The sequence below is a fragment of the Pagrus major genome, chromosome 2, assembly GCF_040436345.1.
Source record: "Pagrus major chromosome 2, Pma_NU_1.0".
Lineage (NCBI taxonomy): Eukaryota > Metazoa > Chordata > Actinopteri > Spariformes > Sparidae > Pagrus > Pagrus major.
This window is the reverse complement of record NC_133216.1, coordinates 2,088,141-2,113,854: the sequence shown is the minus strand read 5'-3', so window position 1 is coordinate 2,113,854 and position 25,714 is coordinate 2,088,141. Positions and strand designations below refer to the sequence as shown.

At 41.8% G+C, this 25,714-nt stretch overlaps 1 protein-coding gene across 4 annotated transcripts in view; it reads left to right on the top strand.

Moving 5' to 3' along the window:
- The window catches only part of LOC141014062 (leucine-rich repeat and fibronectin type III domain-containing protein 1-like protein), a 303,976-nt gene that overhangs the window by 128,600 nt on the left and 149,662 nt on the right, over positions 1-25,714 (top strand). For all 4 annotated transcript variants that reach the window (XM_073487775.1, XM_073487773.1, XM_073487774.1 and 1 more), the window contains one exon: positions 21,255-21,445. The gene's annotated coding sequence lies outside the window, so the exon portion shown is untranslated. The remainder of the gene's footprint in view (positions 1-21,254; positions 21,446-25,714) is intronic.

Genomic DNA, 25,714 nt, shown 5'->3' with positions numbered 1-25,714 from the left:
CCTAACGAGAGCATCAGCACAGCGCTGTCACAAGATAAAACTGAAAGTTGTGTGCATTGCTGCTATTTATTGTGGTTATAGGGTTGCAAGCATTTACTGTCATGTGCACATTTAACAACAAGTCTTCGTTCGCCTTACACTCACGATACTACATGACGTATAAAGATAAAAATACAGTAATGTAAGAAATAATTAGGATAAAATATATGTATCCGTGCAGACATACTTTATGATGCAGATGTGCAGTATTAGTTCAACACACATTATTAGTGCAATCTTTTCAGGAGTCCTTGGGATAATCTCCATGGAAACAGTCTCTTGTTCTGTGCCATTTTTGAGATGTTTGAACATGTGACCGTTCCTCAGCTGTGTCCTGAACCTCAGGGACACTGTGCTCCCCTCCAGTCGGATATCACTACATGGATTAGAGCTCCAGACCCTGAAGGTGTGACAGATCTTCAGCTGTAGTTTCAGCTTGTTGCTGCAGCTCCATTGATGAGCGCAGATCTTTCAGTCAAGTGAAGCTGTTAAGAAAGAAGATTATGAGATTTTGGTCTTTATGGTCTTTAGATATTATGTCTTAATGAGATTACACTTCATTAGTGGGAGACAAAAAAATGCCTCTTATCTTTGCATCGTGTGGTACCTTTTCTGATCTCCTTTGTAACAGCTGAAATATCTGAGCCGACTGTCTGTCTGCGTTACACTCCAGCGGTTATATTTAGTGTTACTCTTGTTATCTCATGTCTTAAGCCTTTAAAACTCACTCATCTCTCTACTTAAGTTTCACTTGTCATCCTCCATATTTAATGTTTACAACTGTTTCATGAGAAAACACCTCAGTACCGACCCACAGTGTGTTCAGACTTCATCACTTCTCTGGCTCCGGTTAGCAGAGGACGGCTACTTTTCCTCATTAAAGTGTAAAATGTGGTTTCATGTTTTGTTCGTGTGAAAATGTACAGTTCATGTAAAGAGCTGCACATGACGCGTCGCACTTCAGCCATGTCTTTAATCTCCAGGCATTTCTGAAATATTCATACATGTTTAATAAATAAATCACTGTTGGGCCTTAAAGAGGCGCGGTGTAGTTTTAGAGAAGAAATTCAAAGTCAGAATTTTAGTATTTACAATATTAATGAGGTAAAAATACAAACTCAGATACTGTATATTTATTTTTTCCATAAGTGAATAAACAAGCTGTTCTCAGAGGGAAATAAGGTCCCAGAACAGAAGCTAGAAAGGTGGCAGGGTCCGCCACATATACACAAGAGAGTTTGTTTATTTTGTTTGTTTAGAAAAAACTACATAGTGCACCTTTAAGAGCCAAGAAAAAAGAAAAACGTGCCCGGAGGTGTTGAAACAGTGAAGAAGAAATACTAGTATGAGTATTGTAATAACTACAGATGACCTCACGAGGATCAACACTTGAAACTAGTTTTTGTTTGGTTTTTTGTCAATATGCTCGTTAGCATTGTCTTAGCTACTTTGATGACTCCAACAAAATATTAGAAGTGGAACTTGTGGTCAGAATTGTGAACCTATAAGTCCAGTTATGTTCTCCGTATGACCATAAAGTACCTTTGGACAGCGAGCATTATAACATGCTAACGGACTTTCCTCTCTTGCCGTTGTGCAGACCAACCGGTAATCGATGTTAGTGCAGCAACAAAGACCTGATTCCTTCACCAGCTTCTTATCTAACAATTCAACTAAACAACAAAATACATTTGCATTTTGCAAAAATGTGGGATTTTCCACTCTTATAGTGAATGTTTGACTATGAACACCTGAAAAACTTGAAGAAAAGAAAACATCTCTGTCAACAGGAAACAGTCTGCACACTTTGTTGAGCTGCCACCTGCTCGCCTCACTTCTCAACAGGTTTTGTGTAACTGTAGCAGTGATGCTCTGGATCTGTCTTTGCTTCTGAGAGACAAGAGGTTCACTTTGCATGACCACAAGAGATGGCTGTTCAGGAAGCTGTCAGGAAGACATCGGATGTTTTAGGCTTGACCTGCATGTTTCAGTGAGGTTAAATCACCTGGAACTACTGGGATAATGTTTTGAGAGGATCGACGGCGTTCTCAAAGCAAACCGACTGATGGCAGCCGATGAGGTTTTCTCTAGTTTCTCTTTGTTTTTCTCCAGTAGCTCATGTTCTTTTCTGTTTGCAGCAGCCTTTGTCTCAACTCATAAAATCTGTTTACTTCATTCCCTTTCTAAATTAGAACAACTACTCCTCTCTCTTTTATTACATCTCGGCTTATTCTGCTGTACAGGAAGCTCTTTGTGTTGCCGCAGTGCATTTTAAGAGCTTCTCGGCTGTTTCCTCTGCAGAAAAGAGGCTGACGAGTCGGAGACCATACAGTGAAGCAAAGAGGATTTAACAAACATCGCGAAGGAGGACTGACCCTGAATGTTTCTGTTCGACTGAAGTTCTCCTTATCAGTTGGTGCTTTAATAGACTGAAGCATTCAAAGTAATTAAGGCTTAATTTAAAGACTTAAAAGATTAAATGAGTCATTTAAAGGACTGTTAATGTGATATTTCCTCCACTGTGTAATGACGAGCTCCTTTGTGCTGGTCGGTCTTTCTTGGATTATGACAGAACACAATTAGTATAATATCAGGGAGATCTACTTTAATTGACAAGATTGCACTTGTTTTAATTCTTTCTTTAAATATTGTTAAGTGTGTGTGTGTGCGCTGAGAGAGTACAGTGAATAATAAAATGATCTTACTCCAGCTCATTTTGGAAACAGTAGCAGCTTCTCTCAAATGTAGGTTAATCCCACACTAAACCTTTTCAGCAATGAATGATTGTGTAGTGGTGAAAATGGTGAAATGTCAAGGCTGAAGAAAGAGGAAGAGGAAGAGGGAGTAACAGGGATGGTAGAGAAAGATATATAGAGAGAGGAACGGAGGCTCAGCTGGAGGAAACTAACATCAGTCCTGACAAGAAAATAATGAATAAATAATTGAGCCACTTATTATTTAATAGGACAGTTTGTAAGATATGGTCAGAGTTTTAGTTTAAAGCATTTGAAAAAATTAACAATGTGAAGAAACAACAGTGTTGATGTCTATGTACTCTGTTGCACAGCTGTCTACTGATGTTAGCTGCCCCGGCACATCCTGTCTCGTAAAACCACTGTGTACCTCGAGAGGTGATGGTCTGATGTAGTTTCAGCTGCGAGATCCAAAAAAAAATGAAATATTTTTACACCTAGCTTCTTTACTAAACAGAAAAATACAACCGTGCGCCGTCTGAATTCAAGTTTTTTCTCTTCTAACGAACTAAGATGAGTTTAATTGCCACGTTGACTCATTGTAAACACATAATTGAAACAAAACTCACCAAAACAGTCTTGGCTTGTCTTGAGTTAGTGTAGTTAGCCGTTAACGAGGCGATTGCACTCGTCTTAGTTCGGCCAAAGAGAGAAACTTGAATTCACGTAATACATTAATGAGTCATTAAGATCGGTGCTTCGTTTGTTTGATCAATCACATTGCACATATTCTTTGCAATAATTGCATTTATTAAACATTAACTGATAAGCATCTAATATACATCCAACATATCAGATATTCAGCTACGATGACACACAGCAACACATCTGGCAGGAAATGCTTCATTAACTTTGGGGGGAAAAAGACGTTCTGATGTATTCTGATTAATTATTTGACTCAAAATGTGAGAAGAGGGAGGTAGAAAAGAGAGAGAGCGAGGCAGAGAGAGCTCTACTTGACTATAAATGGGAGTCCTTCACAGTTATAAGCACAAGTGTTTCCACCCGACTAACTGGCTGTCAGCCAGCAGTTAAGAACACTACAAAGACTCTTGTCACGTCATTATCCAACCAGCAGCCACTTTCCCTCCATCACACCATCCATCCATCGCTCGCCTCGCTCTCTCTCTCTCCTTTCTTCTCTCCTTTCTTTTCTCACTCAGTGTTTTGTTTGTCTGTCTCTTCGTTTATCTCTCTCTCTCTGTCTCTCTGTCTGTTTGACACCCTCTCTTGTTCTCACTCTGTAATCTCCATCTGATTAACGCTGAGCAGAGAAAACGCAGCCAAGAGGTCCACTCCAGGTCAATCAGGAGGATGAGTGTGTGTGTGAGTGTGTGTGTGTGTGTGTGTGTGTGTGTGTGTGTGTGTTTTCAGTGAGGCCTGATCCCAGAGTTAATTATTAGTTTTAATAACTCTGTTTGTGTTGGAGACACAGATGACTTAAGTCGGTCTATATCTGGGTGACAAAATGAAATATTGACCAACTGAGTGACCCTTTATTGACTAACGGGCGGGATAATTGTCTGACTGACTGACTGACTGACTGACTGGCTGATTGACTGACTGGATAATTGTCTTCCTTACTGTCTGAATGGTAACCAGCCGGATGACATTTTGCAACATTTTAGCGCTGAGGTTTAAGTCTGTAAAACAGCCAATTAGCGACAGATTCAGCCTAACGAGACGGCGCCAGACTGACCAGTCGGTTAACGTGACGTGACTCTCAAAATGCTCAAACTTAATGGGCACTTTAATAGAAGGTGTTGTCAGATTCAGGTAGCAATCACGTCTACTATCTACCGCAATATTGTGTTTTTTGTCATGTAACAGCTCATTATGCTTACATCTCATTTGTACAGCTCTACAAACGAGCCTCTGCTGTGGAGTTTTGTTGAGTTTTATTCAATCAGGATGAAATGAATCATGACTCTGCAGCTCAGTTACATCTGTTTCATCTTAGATTGATTTGTTGGAGAGTTTCTGCAGAAAATTGATTTTTCCACTACAGCTGGCATGTTTGTGTTTTTACTTACAGAAGTAAAGATCAGTTAAAGCCCAGCAAGTGGTGAATTAAGCAGTCAGATGTGATGAACATATGAGTGTCCGATTGGAGAGGACTTTCATTATTATTTCATCCAAGGCACTTTCTGCTCTCTGAGAGCTTGTACCTGGTAAGATTAAAAGAACAATAATGACAAGTCGGCCTTGTGTTTTGTTCCTCGTATTGTTGGGAAAGCAAATAATAATAATAATTATAATGAATAAAGCAGAACATTACTGAACCTGCAGCCAGACAGTCTGGTGACAGTTAAATTAGTGGTATTCTCTCTGCAGCTCTTTCTAGCTATGGTTACATTGTTAGGAATTATCATAAGCTCAAATTTCACTTAATGGCAGTCAGAGAGACTCATGGGACGGTAAATTACAGTTAGTCCTGAAGTTACACAACGCATGAGTTTTTTGATAAATGAGCTGAGACAGTGGTTGTGTCTCCCATGTACCAGAGCAGAATCTGCTCATTGGCCATGTTTGTGATTTAAATTCTGATGTCAGCAGTGATCGCTGGTCAGAAATCTACTGTTTTACACTGGAGAAAATGACTAAATTACCCCTGAAACCAGTGGGAGAAAAACAGTTTTTCTGTTGTTCTATATCTATCGAGTTATTAAGTCGTTCAGATCTTACAAAGATTCACATTAAACGTAACAATGAATCCTGTCTGAAGCTGGATCTAGGGTAGAATAAGCACACCAACATTTTATCTGGAGTAGAAGAAGAAGCGGCGTATCATCGGCGTATACTGGAAGCTTTTATCACACCGTCTCTCTTTCGACATGCTAAGTTTTCCACCTCAGCAAGGCGTTAAACCTTTTAACTGAAACACTTGTTCTGTTCAGGCTTTTTGAAGCACAGATCCGAGCACAGGAACAGGTGGCTGGACACGTTCCTGCTGAGTCCAGCCTCTGTGTGGTTTACCAACAGTCTAATGAAGACGGATCAGACCTTTAACCGTAACTCAATGGAGGTCAGGATTATAGTTGTTGTGAGTGGATCAGAGAAAGAACATAAAGGTTTAGGGATGAAGAAAATATGGATTGAATGTACTTACAAGTTTCTACATCTGTGTCTATTCAGCATTTCGAAAGAAGAGATCGAGACATTTGTGTGATGTGACTGTAGAGAGAAAGAAGGGAGAGCAGACAGTTTGACACAGAAAGAAAGAAACTGACTGGATGGGAGATGAAAGAGCTGGACGAGAGCGATCGGACCGTTCTGCGAGATGAAAAAAACGAAATGAAAGAGAGCAGAAACAAGAAAGATGTTGAAGATGTTGATAGGCGTTTCCCTCCGATGAAAGAGATGTAGAGTGAGAGGAAAAGGCGGAGGAGGAGGAGATAAGAGGAGGAGGGAGGAGGAGGACATGAGAGGCTGCGGTGGTTTTTGGAGGAGCTGCGGTCTGATCATTATCCTCCATCGTCGTCTTCTTCGTCCTCAGCGAATCAGACGGTTGATCCTCACATTAATTATATTTAAAATGAAGAGTCCCTCAGATGCTTCTCGCTCCGCTCGGCTTCTTCCACATGAAAAGCTCTCGCTCTCCGTCCTCATTTTACCTCACAACTCTTCTTTTCACTCAGTGATTCACTGTTATTTCCACTGCGTGTTTTCATTTTCAGCTGTCCTCATTCCTGCCTTGTGTTCATCATCTTTTTCTTCATTTCCTCTTCATTTAGGGGGATTCAAGAGAAAGAGGATTCAAGAGACTAAAACATATAAAGTCCAGCAGACACTATAAAGGGTTCAAGATGCATGAAATGACCTCCAGTATGTAAAGGCAGAAAGGGTTCTCAGTGGTTGAAAAGCTCCTCCACCGCCTCCTGCAGCCGCTCTCTCAGATTTCTATGTTGTTCCATTAGGGCTGTAACTTAGGATTTGTTTCATTGGTGAGAAATCTGTCGAGAAAAATGACGATCAGTGTTTCACAAACCCAAAGGTGACGTCCTCTAAAAGATATTCAGTTTAATGTCATACAGGAGGAGAGAAACCAGGAAGTAAGAGATATGTGAGATAACTGTGAATGAATCAGCTTCGTTTGTGGTGTCGCACTCACTTGTATACACAAAAAAACAAAATGGTGGAATAACTTGACCTGATGGTTTATGAATGTAATCTGATTGTCTCATTATAACGTTCATGTTCTGGTTCTGTAATCGTGTTTGTTCTGCTTCAGGCCCGATCCGCTCAAGTTTTATCAATTTGATCTCTGAGTTGAATCTGTGTTTTATTTAAATAATGGTTCTGAGAGATAGACAACACTACACATAACTACACTAACACTACACAGAACTACATTAACACTACACAGAACTACATTAACACTACACAGAGCTACATTAATACTACACATAACTACACTAATACTACACATAAATACACTAATACTACACAGAACTACAATAACACTACACAGAACTACATTAATACTACACAGAGCTACATTAATACTACACAGAGCTACATTAATACTACACAGAACTACATTAACACTACACAGAACTACATTAATACTACACAGAGCTACATTAATACTACACAGAGCTACATTAACACTACACAGAGCTACATTAATACTACACATAACTACACTAATACTACACAGAACTACATTAATACTACACAGAGCTACATTAATACTACACAGAGCTACATTAACACTACACAGAGCTACATTAACACTACACAGAACTACATTAACACTACACAGAACTACATTAATACTACACAGAGCTACATTAATACTACACAGAACTACATTAATACTACACAGAACTACATTAACACTACACAGAACTACATTAATACTACACAGAGCTACATTAATACTACACAGAACTACATTAACACTACACAGAACTACATTAATACTACACAGAGCTACATTAATACTACACAGAACTACATTAATACTACACACAGCTACATTAACACTACACAGAGCTACATTAATACTACACATAACTACACTAATACTACACATAAATACACTAATACTACACAGAACTACATTAACACTACACAGAACTACATTAATACTACACAGAGCTACATTAATACTACACAGAGCTACATTAATACTACACAGAACTACATTAACACTACACAGAACTACATTAATACTACACAGAGCTACATTAATACTACACAGAGCTACATTAACACTACACAGAGCTACATTAATACTACACATAACTACACTAATACTACACAGAGCTACATTAATACTACACAGAGCTACATTAACACTACACAGAACTACATTAATACTACACAGAGCTACATTAATACTACACAGAACTACATTAACACTACACAGAACTACATTAATACTACACAGAGCTACATTAATACTACACAGAACTACATTAATACTACACACAGCTACATTAACACTACACAGAGCTACATTAATACTACACATAACTACACTAATACTACACAGAACTACATTAACACTACACAGAACTACATTAATACTACACAGAGCTACATTAATACTACACAGAGCTACATTAATACTACACAGAACTACATTAATACTACACAGAGCTACATTAATACTACACAGAGCTACATTAATACTACACAGAACTACATTAACACTACACAGAACTACATTAATACTACACAGAACTACATTAATACTACACAGAGCTACATTAATACTACACAGAACTACATTAATACTACACAGAGCTACATTAACACTACACAGAACTACATTAATACTACACAGAACTACATTAACACTACACAGAACTACATTAATACTACACAGAAATACATTAATACTACACAGAAATACATTAATACTACACAGAGCTACATTAATACTACACAGAACTACATTAACACTACACAGAACTACATTAACACTACACAGAACTACATTAATACTACACAGAACTACATTAATACTACACGAGGTACATTAATACTACACAGAACTACATTAATACTACACAGAGCTACATTAACACTACACAGAACTACATTAATACTACACAGAACTACATTAACAGTACACAGAACTACATTAATACTACACAGAACTACATTAACACTACACAGAACTACATTAATACTACACAGAACTACATTAATACTACACAGAACTACATTAATACTACACGAGGTACATTAATACTACACAGAGCTACATTAACACTACACAGAGCTACATTAATACTACACAGAACTACATTAATACTACACAGAACTACATTAATACTACACAGAACTACATTAATACTACACAGAGTGTACTGTTATTAATTTGATCATTGTAACCATTCAGCAACAACTATTTAAACACCACCCAATCCAGTGAAAAATAAGCTATTGGTGAGGTTCTGAATACACATACAAAGAATCACTTAAATGCTGAAATTTAGCTCAGAAGGCCAAGTACAGCTGTAGGATTTTGCAAGGTCTCATGAAACTAATAGAAGTTTCAGCACTCTGTTCTATTCTGTTCTATTCTATTGCTCCATGAGGGGAAAACAGAAATCATGAAATTAAAATACCATTAATGAGTCTATAAGCAGAGATTTCTGTGATTGTAACAGCTGTCTGTGGTCTTTACTAGGTGTGCCGGAGGGGAAGCACAAATACAAAGCATACAAAATGTGTTGTGTTGGAGCTTTATCTGTTTGGAGGGAAGGTCGAGCGATGGAGGAGAAAACACCTCTTTCTAGGTGCATCAGCCTTGAGATGCACATGTTCCCTTTGTAAGACCTTGGTAACCAACCATCTCCCTGTGTGTGTTCCTCTATACAACGTCTGTAATGCAAGAAAAATGTAAAAAGTTTTTTTTAAAAATGCATAAACTGTCCCTTTAAGAGGTCAGTATGAAGTGTGTCTGTTCAGTCAGAGTGGCCTTGAGCTGTCAACATCTTACCTGCACTGTGAGTGTCTGTATGAGAACAGCAGATGAATGCAGATTGTGTAACAGCGTTGTGTAAAATAACGTATGAAGGAAGGTGTTGTGAGCTGAGACCCTGCCTGGTTCACCGTCCTCCTCCTCGTCAGGCTGCAGAGAGTGGAGAGCTACGACAGGAGAAGGATTTCATTTTATTTTCTCCTCCTCCGTTTCTTTTCTCCCCTCTCTCCTCTTTGATAATGGGATTGTTAGCTCTGTCACGAAATCGAGACAGACTTCAAAAGGAGGCTGCTGCAGCTTAGCGGCTGTGTGTGTGTGTGTGTGTGTGTGCGTGTGCGTGTGTGTGTGTGTGTGATTATCAAACCAACTTCAGCCTGCTGTCTGACCTGCAGTGCAGTGGTGAGTGTTGTTTTTTTTTTTCCTCCCATATCAGCTCCTCATTATGACTGACCGGGCTGTTTGTCTTCACTTTATACAACTCGTTTCTTTTGTTCTGATCTGGATGTGCTGATAATTACAGCGAGTTTACTTCTGTGTGTGATTGATCAGTAATAATCCATGTACATATTAGAGAGGTTTTAAACAGTCACCTCACGCATTAGATTCACGGCCTTTGCTTTCTGATTTAGTGCCACTACTCGTTTCTTCTGCAGTTTAATAAGCTTGAAGTATAAGGCGTAAAACTGTCAGGATTTTTAGTGGAGTCACTCTTTACTTCAGGTGAGAGAGACTGCCTTCACTGTGAAACACTGAGGGAAATGTCGAGGCCGTCCGTGAGCGTCTGTGGTTGTTGTGGTGTGTACTGCATCATTGGCACTTGTTGGTTCTTGTCGATGTTTTTGGCTAAATGAGAATGTAAAATGTGCAGCAGAGCCCATCAGTGAGAGACATCGCTGTGATTGGCTGTTCAGTGAAGCGAATCAGTGCACGAGAAGAGAGACGAAGAAGAAAGGGAAACCCCTTGAGCCTGTCGCTGTAGTATCTGTCTCTCCTGCCTCTTCACCAGTGTCTTTTAAAAACTTGTTTTCAGACATGTTCTTGAGTAGAAGTGGCTTTATTATAACAACAGTTTGTATATCCACAGTCCTCCAGTTTCCCTTCTTGAATGATGTAGCGCCACCTGGTGGTACGGACAGTTAATTTCTCTCATGCATGTCGGCTGTAGTCTTCGTGGTGTGTTTAAGTGCACAGGTGATGTTTACCTCAAGCCTCCAGGAATTGCACCAGGCTTTGAAGCCAGTTTGCTGTTGAATGGACTTGATTCACCATCAGAATTAGATCCATTTGGTCTGATAACAGATGTAAGTGTTGAGAGGGGCCGCGTGATTGAAGCATATTATCCATATTCAAGTTAGCAGAGCGCTAAACAGGAAGTCATGTTAAAATAGGCGTACACTCACTGCTCTTCATCAGACAGGCCTGATGAAGAGCAGTGTTGCTCAAAACGTCTTAAGTGCAATAAATAAGTGGATGATGGAGCCCTGCTGTTTACGAGCCGTCTCTAGTGGATCTTTGCAGGGAGTGGATCTTACTCGGCTTCACGCGTCACCACCTGACCAGCTTTTATGAAAATGAACAGGGCCCTGCCTCCTGTCTTAAAGCTACGCCAGGTTTGACCTACAGACATTAAACTGATATTAATGTACTCCTCTCACTTTGAGATAAAAAAGTAAATATTCCTTTAATGCTCCATCTCCCTCCATTTTTTCCTCCTTTCCCTCATCCCTCCCTCCATCCTCCCACCTCTCCTCTCTCCTGTTCGCTCTGTGAAGCAGCAGCACTGTTTCTAAAATGTTCAGATTTTGCTTCCTGAAACATTTTCAAGGTCACAGTAACAGCAAACACACACACACACACACACATACACACACAAGTGTCTACACACATGCTGCCTTTGTGACGAGGCGGCTCTAATTGAATTCCACGGCCGCAACGGCGATGAGAATTGATTGGCGTCAGAGAGAGAAAAGCCGGAGAGAGGCGGGAGGATGAAGGTGTCGCTCTGTGATGATGGGGTCACAAACCTCTTCACACACACACATACTGATTCACAAAGGCACAGTGACAGACAAACCTCACACACACACACACACACACACACACACACACACACACACACACACACACACTCACAGGTTATCAACGCCACTAATGTTATTCCATTACCACAAACCATGGCCATATGGTTATTACGGGCTGTAATCAAGGAGGTTTACATGACGATGAGTGCTTGAGGTCAACTATGTGCCAGGGTAGTCACACACACAGACACACACACACACACACACACACACACACAGATTATAGAGACACAGACCAAACGGAGGATCTTTTAAATCTATTTTCATATCTGCTCCTCTGTCAGAGAAATCCAGTTTGTGTCGTCAGATCAAGGCAGAACATCACCCACACACATTTAGTTTTCTGTTTCTCTCTTGTCACAACACTGTGCTCGTGCTCTGGTGAGGTTCAGGCACAAAAAACACTTGGTTAAGGTTTGGAAAGCACCATAGGTCACGCTCACAAATGGAGATTTTGCGATGATGTGCCACGTTTGGTACAAATGTCAGACGTTACTGACGTTACTGTGGTTTGCAGGAACGTTAGCTGCTAGCATTATATCCTGGAGACTGGGCTGGAATAATTCGCCCCTCTGGCATCGACTTATGTTCATGAGTTTCAGTTCATTCATTGAGAGAGTCTGTGCACACCACTGCCCCGTGTTTGCTAACATCTTGACGGCGATTGACGTCGGTGCAACCCCCAAGATCGACCGAAAAACCGATCACGAGGGTCACAAAATGGATGCCCCTATTCCTACGAAACGTTATGTAAGAAAAAGGAATTCATTTTTTCCAGGAGGTCTGAAATTTGCTCAAATATTTCTTTGTCTTCTCCAAATCCTTTTCCGTCGCTGAGGAGAAGGAGACACAACGCTGTGCAGAGCCAGAAACACGTTGTGATAACGAAAGGTGGAAGACAGGAGTGTCCCGGGAGGGTTTGCATGAGGAACACCGTCAGGGAATAAATCTGAGTAACTTCAGTGTGTCAGAAGTAAAACAAACATGTGATGTGAGTGAAGTCAGGTCGGAAACATCACGTCTCATTTTTACCTCATAAAACTACTCTGCAGTGCTGACCTTCAGACACACGTGTACTCTGCACATCTTGTACAGGAGAGTACCCGACACACACGAGGGAGGAGGGGGAGGGAGGAGGGGGAGGGAGGGAGGGAGGGAGGATGCAGAGAGTTTGTCCCTCTCAGCTTATCTCACCACAGAGTGCTGCACCTGCTGCGGTTGCCAGGTTGCAGGGAGGTTTACAAGCAGGGCAAAGTTGCCACGTTGGAGTGATTCTAGGCGGAGGAGGTGAGTGGATTTGGAGGGAGCACAGTGGAGAGGATCCCGTCGCTGTGTCGAGCTCGGATGTGAAGTGCTTCGGTTTTGATGCAGGGGCACAAGTTGCCAGGTTGGAGAGAGTTTTAAGAGGAGGCGTGTGGAGGCAGGTGTTGTCAGGATGTTTAACAGGTTCAGAGGTTAATGGAGAGCAGGGCTGCCATGTTGGTCCAATCTTTTTGGAGGGAGTGAAGTGGTCGGGGTAATTTAGAGACACAGGGACTCAGTTTGAAGCACGCTGCGCTCTGACAAGGTTGCCAGTTTGGAATGATGTTAATCCAGTGGCAAGGTGAGGGTTAGAGGATTTAATACCAGCAGAAACAAGGTGAGGGCATTTGCGGGGGTAGATATTAGTTGCCAGGTTGGAGTCATTTTGAGCCTGTGGCAGCTGGGTTGCCAGTTTGGGAAGGTAGTCAACGTTTTTAAGGCTTAGCAGCAATCTTAGCAGAGTTACAGGCTCAGTCGTGCTTTTACAACTTTAAGAGCAGGCTGGAAAATGACTTGGTTGCCTGTTTGGATTTATTTATTTATTATTTTCTTCATTTACTTTTTTAAAAAAACAGCATGAAAAGTGTCAGAGAGTCAGACGAACTGAGACGAGACAGTCAAGCTGGACAGATTTAAGCATTTCAGATGGAAGCTGTGTTGCCAGATGTGAGATTTTTCAAGTCTGACATGTTGACAAGTGAGTATTGGTTTCCAGGGCAGAGGTGTTTTAGTCAGTGCAAAGAAGATAATGTACTCACGTTTTATATTTAACTCCTTGCTTTTTTGCGCCACTTGCAGGCGGTCGCTCTCCGTTCAGTCCTGGTCACATAACTTTCCTCGTCCTGCAGAGATTTATTAAAATGAGCTCCATCTCCTCATGTCTTAGGGAAATATAGTAATGTGAGATGTGCCTACAGTGTCTTTTTTAAACATAGGTTCTTCACCGGCTTTGCTCTTCCAGCACCTTGTCAGCTCTCAAGGGCCACAGCAGAGAAGAAAAACCAGGTCACCCGGTTGTGTCTAGGATTTGTAACTTTGTGAATTTTCTTCACCATGCTGGGAAATGAAACCGTGCGAATTAAGAATGGTGATTGAGGAAAGGTGGATGTGTGTTGCTGGGTGTTGATGAGTTCATGGCCTGAAGTAGAAAGAAAGTTTGAAGTTAATTACTTTTGTGTTTCTGTTTCGGCTAGTTGAAAATGAAACACTGTCTAAACTTTGCTCCGGCCCACAAGTCATCATAGTGCTGATGGCTGCCATCAGTTAGAGCCGCCCTGTTCACACCCTCACACTCTTACTTCTTCCTTAAGATGAGGAAGGGCGCCAGCGGTCGCTATTTTGACAGTGATGATGACACTATCACTGCTATGACCAAGATGCTGACAAAGAAAGAGAGACAGAAAGAAGGAAGGAAGGAAGGAAGGAAGGAATGACGGAAAAAAGGAAAGAAAGAAAGAGAGAAACTCATGTTACTACCGATGCTATAACCCATCTGTTATCATTTAAAGGCAGATTAGACAGTCATGTGTCCTTTGGTCTCTCAGTCTTTATCATTTATCTCCTTCTGTTTAATGCAGCAGCTTGTTTGTCTATTTCAGGCTTCTGTACTTGACTATGTGTTGCCAGATTGGAGCAGCCTGAAGATATCTTCAGGATGTCAAACCTCACAGAGCTCATTTGTCTCCAGACAGACCTGGGGTTCAGGTTTTGCTGATGCAGTGTGAAGCTTCCAGTTTGGATTGATGAACCTTTATTTTCATCTTAAAGTGACATGTGAGGGCGTGTGAGGCGGTAACAGACAGACATGAGGTGTTTCAAGCTCTTATGACTGAGTGAACAAAGTTTTACTTCAACACAGAGCAGCTCATCAGTGGACAGAGCTGCCACCGTGGACTGATTTGCCTTCGATTTGTGGAAACCCAGCTCAAATTTGTTTTGAATATTTACAGGAAGTTTGAATGATTTGTGACTGAGGATAATAACTCTCAAGTCTTATTTCTCTGTGGCTAAATTAACTCCGTGTTTTATACTCAAATTTACTGACCAAAGCCCCGTGATTATCGTTATTGGTCTCCTGAATTTGCACCCAAAATTGGATCAGAGCCGTTATTAATAACTTCCACCGCAGCTCCTACAAAGTGTTGAGCCACAAGAGAACGACGGAAATGAAGAAAAAGCAACCAAGGAAACACTGAAAACCAAAATAAAAAAGAAGGAAATGAGGTTTTATGCATCATTTCTAACAGACTGCTCTGAGGGATTGACTTCACGTGAGCCGCACCACTACTTTGACTTCGTGCTCAGGCTGAAGACGCTCGTAGACGATGAAAAAACTAAATAGTTGTCCAGGTAAACACACAGTACAAACGATAGGAGCCTTACATGTACGAGCTGTTTGTGACCCCTCACACCTCTTCATCACTTCTAATAGAAACATCAGAAGGACGGTTTTTACGTTGCCAGGTTTGAATACTGTAACTTGTGACCCTAGAGAAAGCAGTGATATCGGAAATGTTTAAGTGGTATCTGGCTTGAGACATCGGAGCAAGAGAGACTAAGAGAGGTCTGCCAGGGTCAGCCGGTCCGATGATGGACTGTTTGTGCAGTGATAACAGACCTACAAGGAGGTTATTTGATGCATGATGGCGGAGGTAAGGTTTTTATTAACACTGTGTGAATTTGCCAGGCTGGTGGAAACAGATGGAGCCATCAGACACAGTGAGGGGGAAATAAAGCAGGTTATTTGATTTTCCAGGGAGGCAGAGAAGGGTTACGGTTGCCAGGTTGAAGCAACGTTTGCAGGTTGAAGTGAAAAAAAATGAGTTCTGTGTTGCCACTTCAGAAAGTATCAGCCGTAGATTGAGGCTATTTCCTTCAGCAGGCTGATGAAAGGAGTTATTCACACAGTGTGGGGTTGCCAGGTTGGGTTGTTGCATGTTTGACCCTCAGAGATATTTGGAGCCATTTGAGGAAAAACGGGCTCAGTAAAGAGGAGTGATTTGGAGCCGGAGAAGTCATTTTTTTTCCAGCAGGGTAGATTGAAAGACATGAGAGAGAAGAGAGAACGACACCGACTCAGACGGAGGTTATCTGCTGCAGAATGAAGGATGATCTACCTTTCTGGGGGTTTTTTTTATGTTGCCAGATTGGACTGAAAATGCCCCACTTGTAAACTTGTAGAGTTAGTGGGTTTCTGATTGGACACACACACAAAACCCTCCTTTTTTTCAACACCAACCTAATTTTTCTGGGTGGTTGCAACCTGATTGGGTTGAGAACTGACTTTTGTGGTGGTAACGTGATCCGACCTGGATCTGACACGACTGCCAGGTGTAGTCTGCGAGTTTTTGAGTTCAGTTTCACCTGTAGCCAGGTGTGCTTTGCATTCTCGGCTGCATCAAAGCACGTTTAGTAGCATCAAGCTGTAATTTATCAAGACGTTTTCGCAAAGTGCATTTGGCGTTCTGCTCGGATAATTACCACGGTTATGAGCAAATACCAACTGTGCCGTTGCAAAGCAATGTTTCTCTCATGCTAGTCCAGAACACAGGACCCACTTCCTGCATTTACTGTGTTTCATCTAACCAATAATCAGTGTGAATGTTCTCAGGTGGTTTGTGGTGATGTATTTTTTCTCTGTGTGAAAACAAACCAAACAGCAGCAAACAAAAACTCCAGGCATGAAAAACACATCGAGACTCACCTGAAGGCTGAAGTTTGGGCTCCGTCACGATGCTCGATACGAAGTGTTAAAACGTCCTCACGTGGATTTTATTCATTTTCATCCAATTTAAATTGTTGGTCATGAATTAGTCTTCGTATGCAAAGCATGTGCAGCAGTGAGTGAGTTCAAGCTTCACTTCCACCACCGGCAGAAATTTTTTGAAGTCTGCAAATTTTTTGAATTTGAATCAGCCACTAGAAGTGAGCGTAGAGATCAGAGCTCCTCCGGCCTGACAGTTCACTGTGTGAAGAGTTACAGAGTGGCAATGAGAGTCAGCACCAGCTGAAGGCAATTTCTTTTCATTGTGGTTCTGAAAATAGCCGCCTGAGCCAAAGCGCTGTGTGCACAACACCTCAAACACTTAACACTCGGGAGCAGAAAAGACCGGTGCTTCACACAGGACGCCTCCCGATCCTTCATGTTCAGTTAATGTGTGGCTTCCTACCAAGATGAGAGCGCTGGACAAAAGCCAGAAACAGCTTTCATCAGGAGGTGTTTTCAGAAAGTCTGATTACTTGGTTCAACTCCAGATTACGGCTGCTGAATTAGAGGAACTGTAGCATCTGTGAATTTTTACAGACGGGCAAAACTTGCTGCCATACTCCTTTTTTTTCTTCCACGGCTGTAAAGCAGCAGTTGTTGGTCACTGCAGATATTCTGGCCTGTGTAGTTCTGAAGATACCTGTAAAGAAGCACCCAACCCTGAAAACACTGTCCTGTTAATCAGTTTGTCATAGTGAGACACATTTTCAGGTATTAGAACAACATTCAAAAACATAATGTGGAAGAAAATAAGTGGTTATTGTGTGATGATTATTATCTTTGGTTTGTGATTTAGTGCTCCCACTTTTCTTTTATTTCACTTGCAGATTAAAACCAAATTTTCCACAATGGATTCAAAATAATCACGAGCGAGACGACAAGTTCTTCAGGTCGTGTTTGCGTTTGGCTTCGTGTCTGAACACATCCCTCCCGTTCTGTCTGAGTGCTGAAGATCAGCGAAGTCCTGACACAAAAATCTGACACTTGCTGCTGAAATTTTAACATTGCTGAAACTTATTCTTGACTTCACGCTCAGTTGTAGCTGCAGGGAAAAAATCTGGATGTGACAGCGTGTTTTCTACTTCTGGCAGGTTACCCACAGGCAACAGGGAAAGAAAAAAAAAACCCAACAACTCGGCAGACTCAGAAATGCAAATTACAAAACCAATTTCTGTTTGACTTGGATTTTTTCCTTTAATGACCACAGAGTCCTGAGGGATGAGCAGAAAAGGGAGGCAGTGGACAAAGCAGAGAGGGGAGTCCAGTGTAGAGCTGCCAAGCTGGGCTGATTTGAGTCGGGGCAGCGGGAGGAGGACTGCCAGCATTATTTTACAGAAGTGCTGACAGTTCCCAACCAGAAAATGTGCTTAGAAACCCAGACAATTTCCTGCAGTCACCTATTTAGTCTTTTCCCACTTCAGTCTCAAAGGATCTTTTTATAACGGTGGAAACACATTCAGGAAGTGGGCCAAACTCATCCCCCACATGTCTCTGTAGGAGACCGAATATTGAGTCTCTCAGCGGGGATGAAGAGAGGCCTGAAAGTTACCGACTGCAGAGAGGAGTGTTTAGTGATGAGGCAAAAAGACAGGAGAGAATAAATGACAGAGAGGACAGCGACGTGAGGAGGAGGGGGGATCGGTTTAGGCAAAATTCAAGTAGAAGTGAGAAGGACTTCACACCATCTGTCTGTGATGGAGTTATTCCCTGAGGTTAGCAGCTTGGCTCCGTCTGGTCCTCAGAGTTTTCACCATCGCAGCTAACAGTCATGTAGAGCCTTGACAACCGTCAGACAAGGCCAGCGTCTTACCTGCACATTTAGTGCAATCAGCAGGGAAATACTGAATCACTGCACATGGCGAGGCTGCCAAGCGTCGCCAGCGCCGCCAACAGTCGTCCAGTAAAATTCAATACAGCTGGACACTGATCGGTGCAACTAAAATCTCCGGTCAGAGACATTTTAACCTTCAGTGAGCTCTGCAGGTGTTTGGTTTGAGACAGAGTCACACATTTCAAATTCATTAAGTCAAAGTTTTTACATCCTACATCTCCCATAATGCAACTCAGTAGTGTTTTTTTGTTGTTGGACCATCCAGTGATTGTTTATAAAGATGGATGATATGACAAAAAACATCTCAGTCGCCCCCTGGTGGCCGGCTGCAGTACAGGTCATAAACCCCAGCTCCCTCCATCTTCGTGAATCGGACATGATGCAAACTAAAAATACAGTTTCTGTCATTTTAGATAGTTCTTATTGTTCAAGTGTTTATTTTTCTCATAAGTTTGGTTTAAATCAGTTATTTGATGATATAAAAAGGAGTGAAACGTCACGATTGCACGCAAAATGTTATCGTGCCACAAAGTAAAGCTTGTTCACACGTGTTAATCTACATTCAGTGGTTACAACTCTGGTACTTTTATTACTGAGTGTGAACCTGAGTCTGTATTGTGACAGGAAACAGACCAAACACCAGTTATCTCATCTCATCTCATCATTTATCCTCTAAAACTACAAACCAAATATTCTGACGTGTTTCTCTCAGAAAATGTTGATTCTCTTCAGATTTCAGAACAGAAACTTTAATCAGAGCTGTTAGTGATTACAAATATCTCCATCTGCACGGATCATTTACAGAAACACAAATGAAAGTACGTTTAGAGCTCGTTAACTCTTTTGTTGTTCCGTCTGTCTTTATGTTTTTATTCTGTGTTGAGAAAATAGTTCAGACAGGAGCCATCTGTCGGCTTTAAAGTCCTCAACAACATCATGGTTATCACAGAGTTTCCCTGTTATGAGCTTTTCACTGGGGATTTTCTATAAGATGGACGATCAGTTTTGTGTTTGTGATTTTTTTGACCTTTGATGATCCATCGTATGTTTCCATTTTCTGCTTAAACAAATATTTAATGAGATGGTGAGAATTTTCGAAAACTGATTAATAACGTTTTTACTTTTTAAATCTGAGTTCTCAAATTTTTCGATAGTTTCAATACAAACAAAACTCATGTTTTGTCTTCTCCCCGTCCTTTATTAGCAACAAGAAGTTTATAAAACCTATTTTTAGAATAATAGATAAATAATAAATAGTGTAGGAGCTTCCGGGTCTGAAATGTAAAGCCAATGCAGAAGTGCTTTAAGCCTGCATTCTTTCTAATAGCCAGCAGGGGGCGACGCCACTGGTTTCCACAAAGAAGTAATATCACGTATTTTCCTTGCATGATGTACATTTTATAGATAACGGTCCCATTTAGAGTAAAATCGACCGCAGTGCAGTGCATACTTCAATCAGGATATCCCACCTATAGCTCCACCCCTTTTGTCCAAATATGGTCACATCTAGCTCCGAAAAAACAAGATGGCGACGACCATAACACGAAACTTGAGTGTTGTACTGACAGTGTTGCTTTTGCTTGTTAAAATGATGAAGACCATCAGAGTGTTTTAGCTGTAACATGAAGTCAATAATGAAACGTTCTGCTGGTATCTGATTTAAAAACTCTCCGTCAGTGCGTCTCGACTTAGTTCATTTTCTAACGAAGTCGATCTTTAACCGTGTTTAATGGGAGAAATTATCTTGCTCATTGAATCACGGAGGTTTTGCTTCTTCAATCTATATTTTAAGCTCATCAGCTCGATGGGTTTTTACTGTGGGATCTCCAGTATTTTCAGCAATTAGCATGTAAAAAACGTAAGGTATGAAATTAAATGAGCTGCAGCTGTTCTGTTCAGTTCTGTTCAGTTCTGGCTTCTCAACCAGCAAAACTTTAAATTGAATCTAAGAATTTAATGTATTTAAAACTTCCCATTAAACTTGCAAATGTTGAGTGCTTGAGTGAGTTAGATTTAGATATTTCGCCTCGACCCCGCAGTGTTGCTGCTGAGCCACGTACCCCTCCTGTCAGATGTCGTTTTATTCTGACGGCTCTGAGTCTCATTACTTTAAATTCTTACTTGTTCGGTTTTGTTCTGTCAGGCGTGTTTTTATTTAGTTTGGATGTTACCATTATACCTTTCAGTAAAACATCAGCTGTCTGTGTAATGGCTGCCATCTGACACTGATTGATTAACAGGTAGCTGTTCTCCTTCCTCTCTAAACTCTGTCACTGATAAGCCACATGGAGGAATGATGCTTTCTTTCTGTTTTTCTTGAATTCTCGTCCTCCAGTCGTGTTTCTTTCTTCTCTTCCCACCGATGGATCTTTTTTTTTTGCTGATTGTCACTTTACCAGCCAAGTTGCCATTTGGCTGTTTCTGCCGTCCTCTCGCTGCATCTGTCAACTCGTCTGCCTCCCTCCTTTCTTCTCCTCTCTCCTCTCGACCTTTTTCTCTCCTCTCACCACTTTTCTTTTTTTTTCTCTCGGTGTCTCTGCAGGGAATCTTGGCACACTTTGACAGACAGCTGGCTGAGCCAATGACAGACTGCCAGGACCTTTAACGCACATCTGCAGGGGTCAAACCTACGTGGGCGCGTGCACCACGAAGTACGTGCACGCGAACCCGGATGAGCGCCTGCACTGTTTGGTGCCCCGCGAGAAGAGGACGGCCGCCCTCCCTGTTGAAGAGGTAAGCTGCTGATGGATGTGGCTGCAGGAAGAAGAGAGAGATCCATCGACTCAGAGTCAAACTGTGTATCTTGATGAAAATAAGTCATCAAGTCTGCTTGTAAAGTTTCTGTGATCTTGAAGTCTGTGTGCAGCTTCATATATCTGGACTGTGTGTCGGGTGATGAATGGATCAAGACTTGGGCCGTGGAGTTAGATGCACTGGCTCAGCTTCACTAATAACACGAGTCTGTAGCAGAAGACTAATTCCCCCACAGGGATTCATTAACAGGAACTCAACTTATTGGTTGTTGTGGGATTTGACTCTGAGACGTAGTTATTATAAAACGTCCTCCTCTCCACTTGGCTGGAACAGGTATGATGGATCACTGCTGTATTTTACATAGTTCACTGTGTTGTGTTTTTGAAGTAATGACTGCGAGTTCATTGTTTGCAGACTGAATTGATTTCTCTGTGCCTGCAGTACTTCGGTCATTTATTGTGTAAATTATTTTTCTCTTTTTATTTCTCTCCAGTAGAGATTCATTAGAGCAGCGTAATGAACAAACGTACAAGAGATATTAAGTAACAAAGTCACGCAGCTTTAACAGTATCACATATTCTATCAAGATTAAGGTGTAATAGATGTTGGGATGGAGTCGTAGGCTGAAGTGTTCGGGCTCCAAACGGAGGTTTTTCAGAGGCAAACTCTGGTTCAATGTGCTATTGTCCTTTTCTTTATAACAAGTTTAAAACAATCGCTAGTTTGCTCATATCTTGGTTGCTAACTTGCTAGCTAGCTGACGCATTTTGATGTATCTCAATGTTGTATTTGCCCAGACTGGCAGGTTAGGAGCACGGGTTGCTGATGTTAGCCTATGAAGCCTCGCTAGTGGCCAGGTAATGACGCAGTTTTTTGCGAGCGTCCATTCTTTTCTATCTCCATCAGATAAAAGGCAAATGGCGTTGAGGGAGGACGCCAACCCCTTGTTGGACAACTCACCAAAATCCACGACCCTTGTTAACCTGCCATCCCTCACTGTCCACCCCCGTGAGCTCATCAGCAGATGGACTGATGTTCTGGTCCAGGTCCAGATCATACTCCTCTGATAGCGATAAAACCAGGCTTGCTGCAGTAACTCAAGAGAAATCCCCACAGCTTCAGACAGCATCTGTTTTTGTAAATAACTCCTGATGACACATGAGGGTCTTGACGGGTTTCATAGGGGGAGATTTCCAAACACTACCCCTTCATAAGTCTATGCTGAGGTGCGAGGGGGTAAAAATTGGAAATGGGACTGAGCACAGGCCAGAGTTTGTTAAGATACATGGATGTTAATCTCTGTGCTACTGTTAAATTGACAAAATAACATGAAAATCAACAAAATACTGCAGACACGCCTGCTGTGTTTCTATCAAACACGATCAACGTCCCGTCAGCCGCGGCTGCAAAAACAACAAAAAGGAAAAAGAATCGCCTCCAAAACAAACTTCACGCTTTTGAAAATTACTTAAGTAAATGTTCCCTCGGTTTATTTTTCACATTAAACGCAGAAAATAAGATTAAAAGTCACATTTAAAGGTTCACACCCATAAATCTAAAGCAGGTCGTGATGATGTGCTTCAGCGGCTCGAGGATGACCTCACTGATAGCTTTTACACAAACTCATAATAGAAGAAAACATTCGAAACAACTTGCAATTACTGTGTGTGTGTGTGTGTGTGTGTGTGTGTGTGTGTGTGTGTGTGTGTGTGTGTGCGTGCGCGTGTGAGACAGTGACTTAAGCTAATGCAGCCTTAATAGCCACATTAGTTCCTTGCTCCGACTGAATCGTTTGAAGCGACTCCAACGAGAAAATAGGTCCATTAGGTAGCTATGGATCCCATAACACACACGCACACACACACACACACACACACACATGCACACACCCTGAAATGAGACCCTAAGTACACAGCGAACCTGCACATACCCACTTCATTTTCTCCAAATTCACCGCACACACTAATGTGTACTCGCAATTTGACTCTTTCATTAAATCACACACTCCTCTTAGACACACACACTCACACACACACACACACACACACTCACACACACACACACACACACACACACACACACACACACAGTGGTATCTTTCCCTGTTGCCACTCTGTGTCTCATTGAAGACTTTTTCTATCAGGACTAATTTGCTGCTGCTGCATTCAGTGTGGCGGTGACGGGAGTTTTCCTAATGAGATGGAGTGCTCGCAGTAATGGCAGGTGTAGGCCTTGAATCAGAATTACAGTAATGAGAACAGGCCTAATGGTCACAAGCAGAATAATAAAGAAGTACAGATGCGGGATGAGAACAGCAATAATGAGAGCGAAAAGGCTGCGACACGAGTCAGATGAACAACAGAGTTACAACAGTTGGAGGTGAGCGCTGCTGCTGCTGCTGCTGCTGCTGCTGTGTGGGGTTTAGTCTGACGGAGGAACAGAAGGGTGGAGATTTTTACACTTTCGTCGGTTTGCTTCCATGAATATTCAACTCCGTCTGGTTCCTTAAATCAAATTTTGAAGTTTTTTGAAGTCAAAGTTTTCTGAGCAGCGGCTGAATACTGACGAGCGTCGCCTTCACCGCCTCCCTGTTGTGTTTCTTGTTCAGTTCTACAGTGCGACGAGAAAAAGGCTCTTATAAATAGTCTTCATTAGTGAAGCTGCCATGTTGGAGCGTCTTCCTGCAGAGCTGCTGGGCACATAGTTTGCACCTTTAGTTATTTCGTGCATGTGACGCTTTCGTATTACTGTGACAGCAACTAGTGTAATGAATCTCTTCTTATCTTTAAACACAAACTGCAGTCTCACCTCCTCAAAACGTACCAGCCGAATGTTTCTTCACCTGGTCTGGTGGTTACAGTGCCTGGAACATCTCAGGGGCAAAATGGGGTTGTTACAAACGTAGAAACCAACAAGAGAAAGCAAAAAGTGTCCAACCGATAAATCCTCCCTCCTCCTGCATAACACATGAACCTGCCCGACCACACCGCCGTAACACAAAGCTCTCGCTGGCCACCTGAGAGACTTCAGCAGCTAGCTCGCTACATTCAACAAGCTCTCTTAGCTTTTTCAGTCTAATAGATACATAAATAAATAACTCTGTTAAATACCACAATCATATAAACACAAGCAAAGTGAGTAAAAGTGTCAGACACTGCCCACTGCTGTGGGTTTGTGCCTTGAGCTAACAGAGTTAGCCGCTGAACAAGTCTGTTGTTGCCACCGTGTGACGCAGCGAATCGTTTTCCTCACTCATTTGTAAGAAAACACCTGATATTATCGTCAACAAACAAAAAGCTTTTGTTAGTACCCAGCGCTGTCAAGCTAGCAGCTGAGCAACTAGCTCTCTTAGCTCAAGCAGTATATCTGCAGCCGGTTCGCCGTCTTCTGGTCACGTGCAATAACAAACAACGCGTAGAAAATAACTCACCAACCTTAGATTTAATAAATCCTCCAAACAAAATAACAGAACATAAGATCAGGCAATGTTGTTGACATGTTATTATGTATTAATGGGCTGTCACAGATATCAACATCTTCAGTGTAACAGGAGAAGTATGTCCACAGTCCCTGTTAATTATTTGAATGCAGTTATGTACAATCATATTAACATAGCAGCACTTTGCAGACTGCTTCTTTGCCACTCTGGCTTTTTCAGTCTTCACTTGCACCTCAAAACTTTCCAAAACAATATGCCAAGACTTTTGAATCCATCATCGGTCTCATCTACTTAAAGTTCAGACATTCAGATGTGCTGTAAACACGGACAGGGATGGTGAAAAAGTACTTTTAGTTCTTGGGAGTGTTAAAAAGCCTTCATGAATACTGAGTATCACTGTGAGTTTCTCTGTATGAGACTCTCTGCCAAGTGCCATAAATATACCTGTAGATGTGAACATAATGTTGCTGCTGCTGGACTTCTGGAAATAGAGTAGTTCGGGAGTTCGTGTTGCTCTCTGTTCCCGTCGGTGTAAACTCAAGGTCAGCTGACGTATTACCACCCTGACAGCAGCAGCGGACTCAGCCTGGCACCGAGGACACGGCCGGCTGCTGGCAGGCTGCTCGGCTGCACCGGGCCTCTCTCTCCGCGCCGCTTTATAGTTTTATTGATCAGCAGACAAACCTATTACAGTCCACAGTGTCAGCCACTGTGTTCCTTCTGTGGTCGTTGAGCAGCAGAGCAGCAGCAGATTCACCTCTGTGGTCAAGTACAATGTGAGAGAGAGGAGCTTTCATCCTGCATTTACT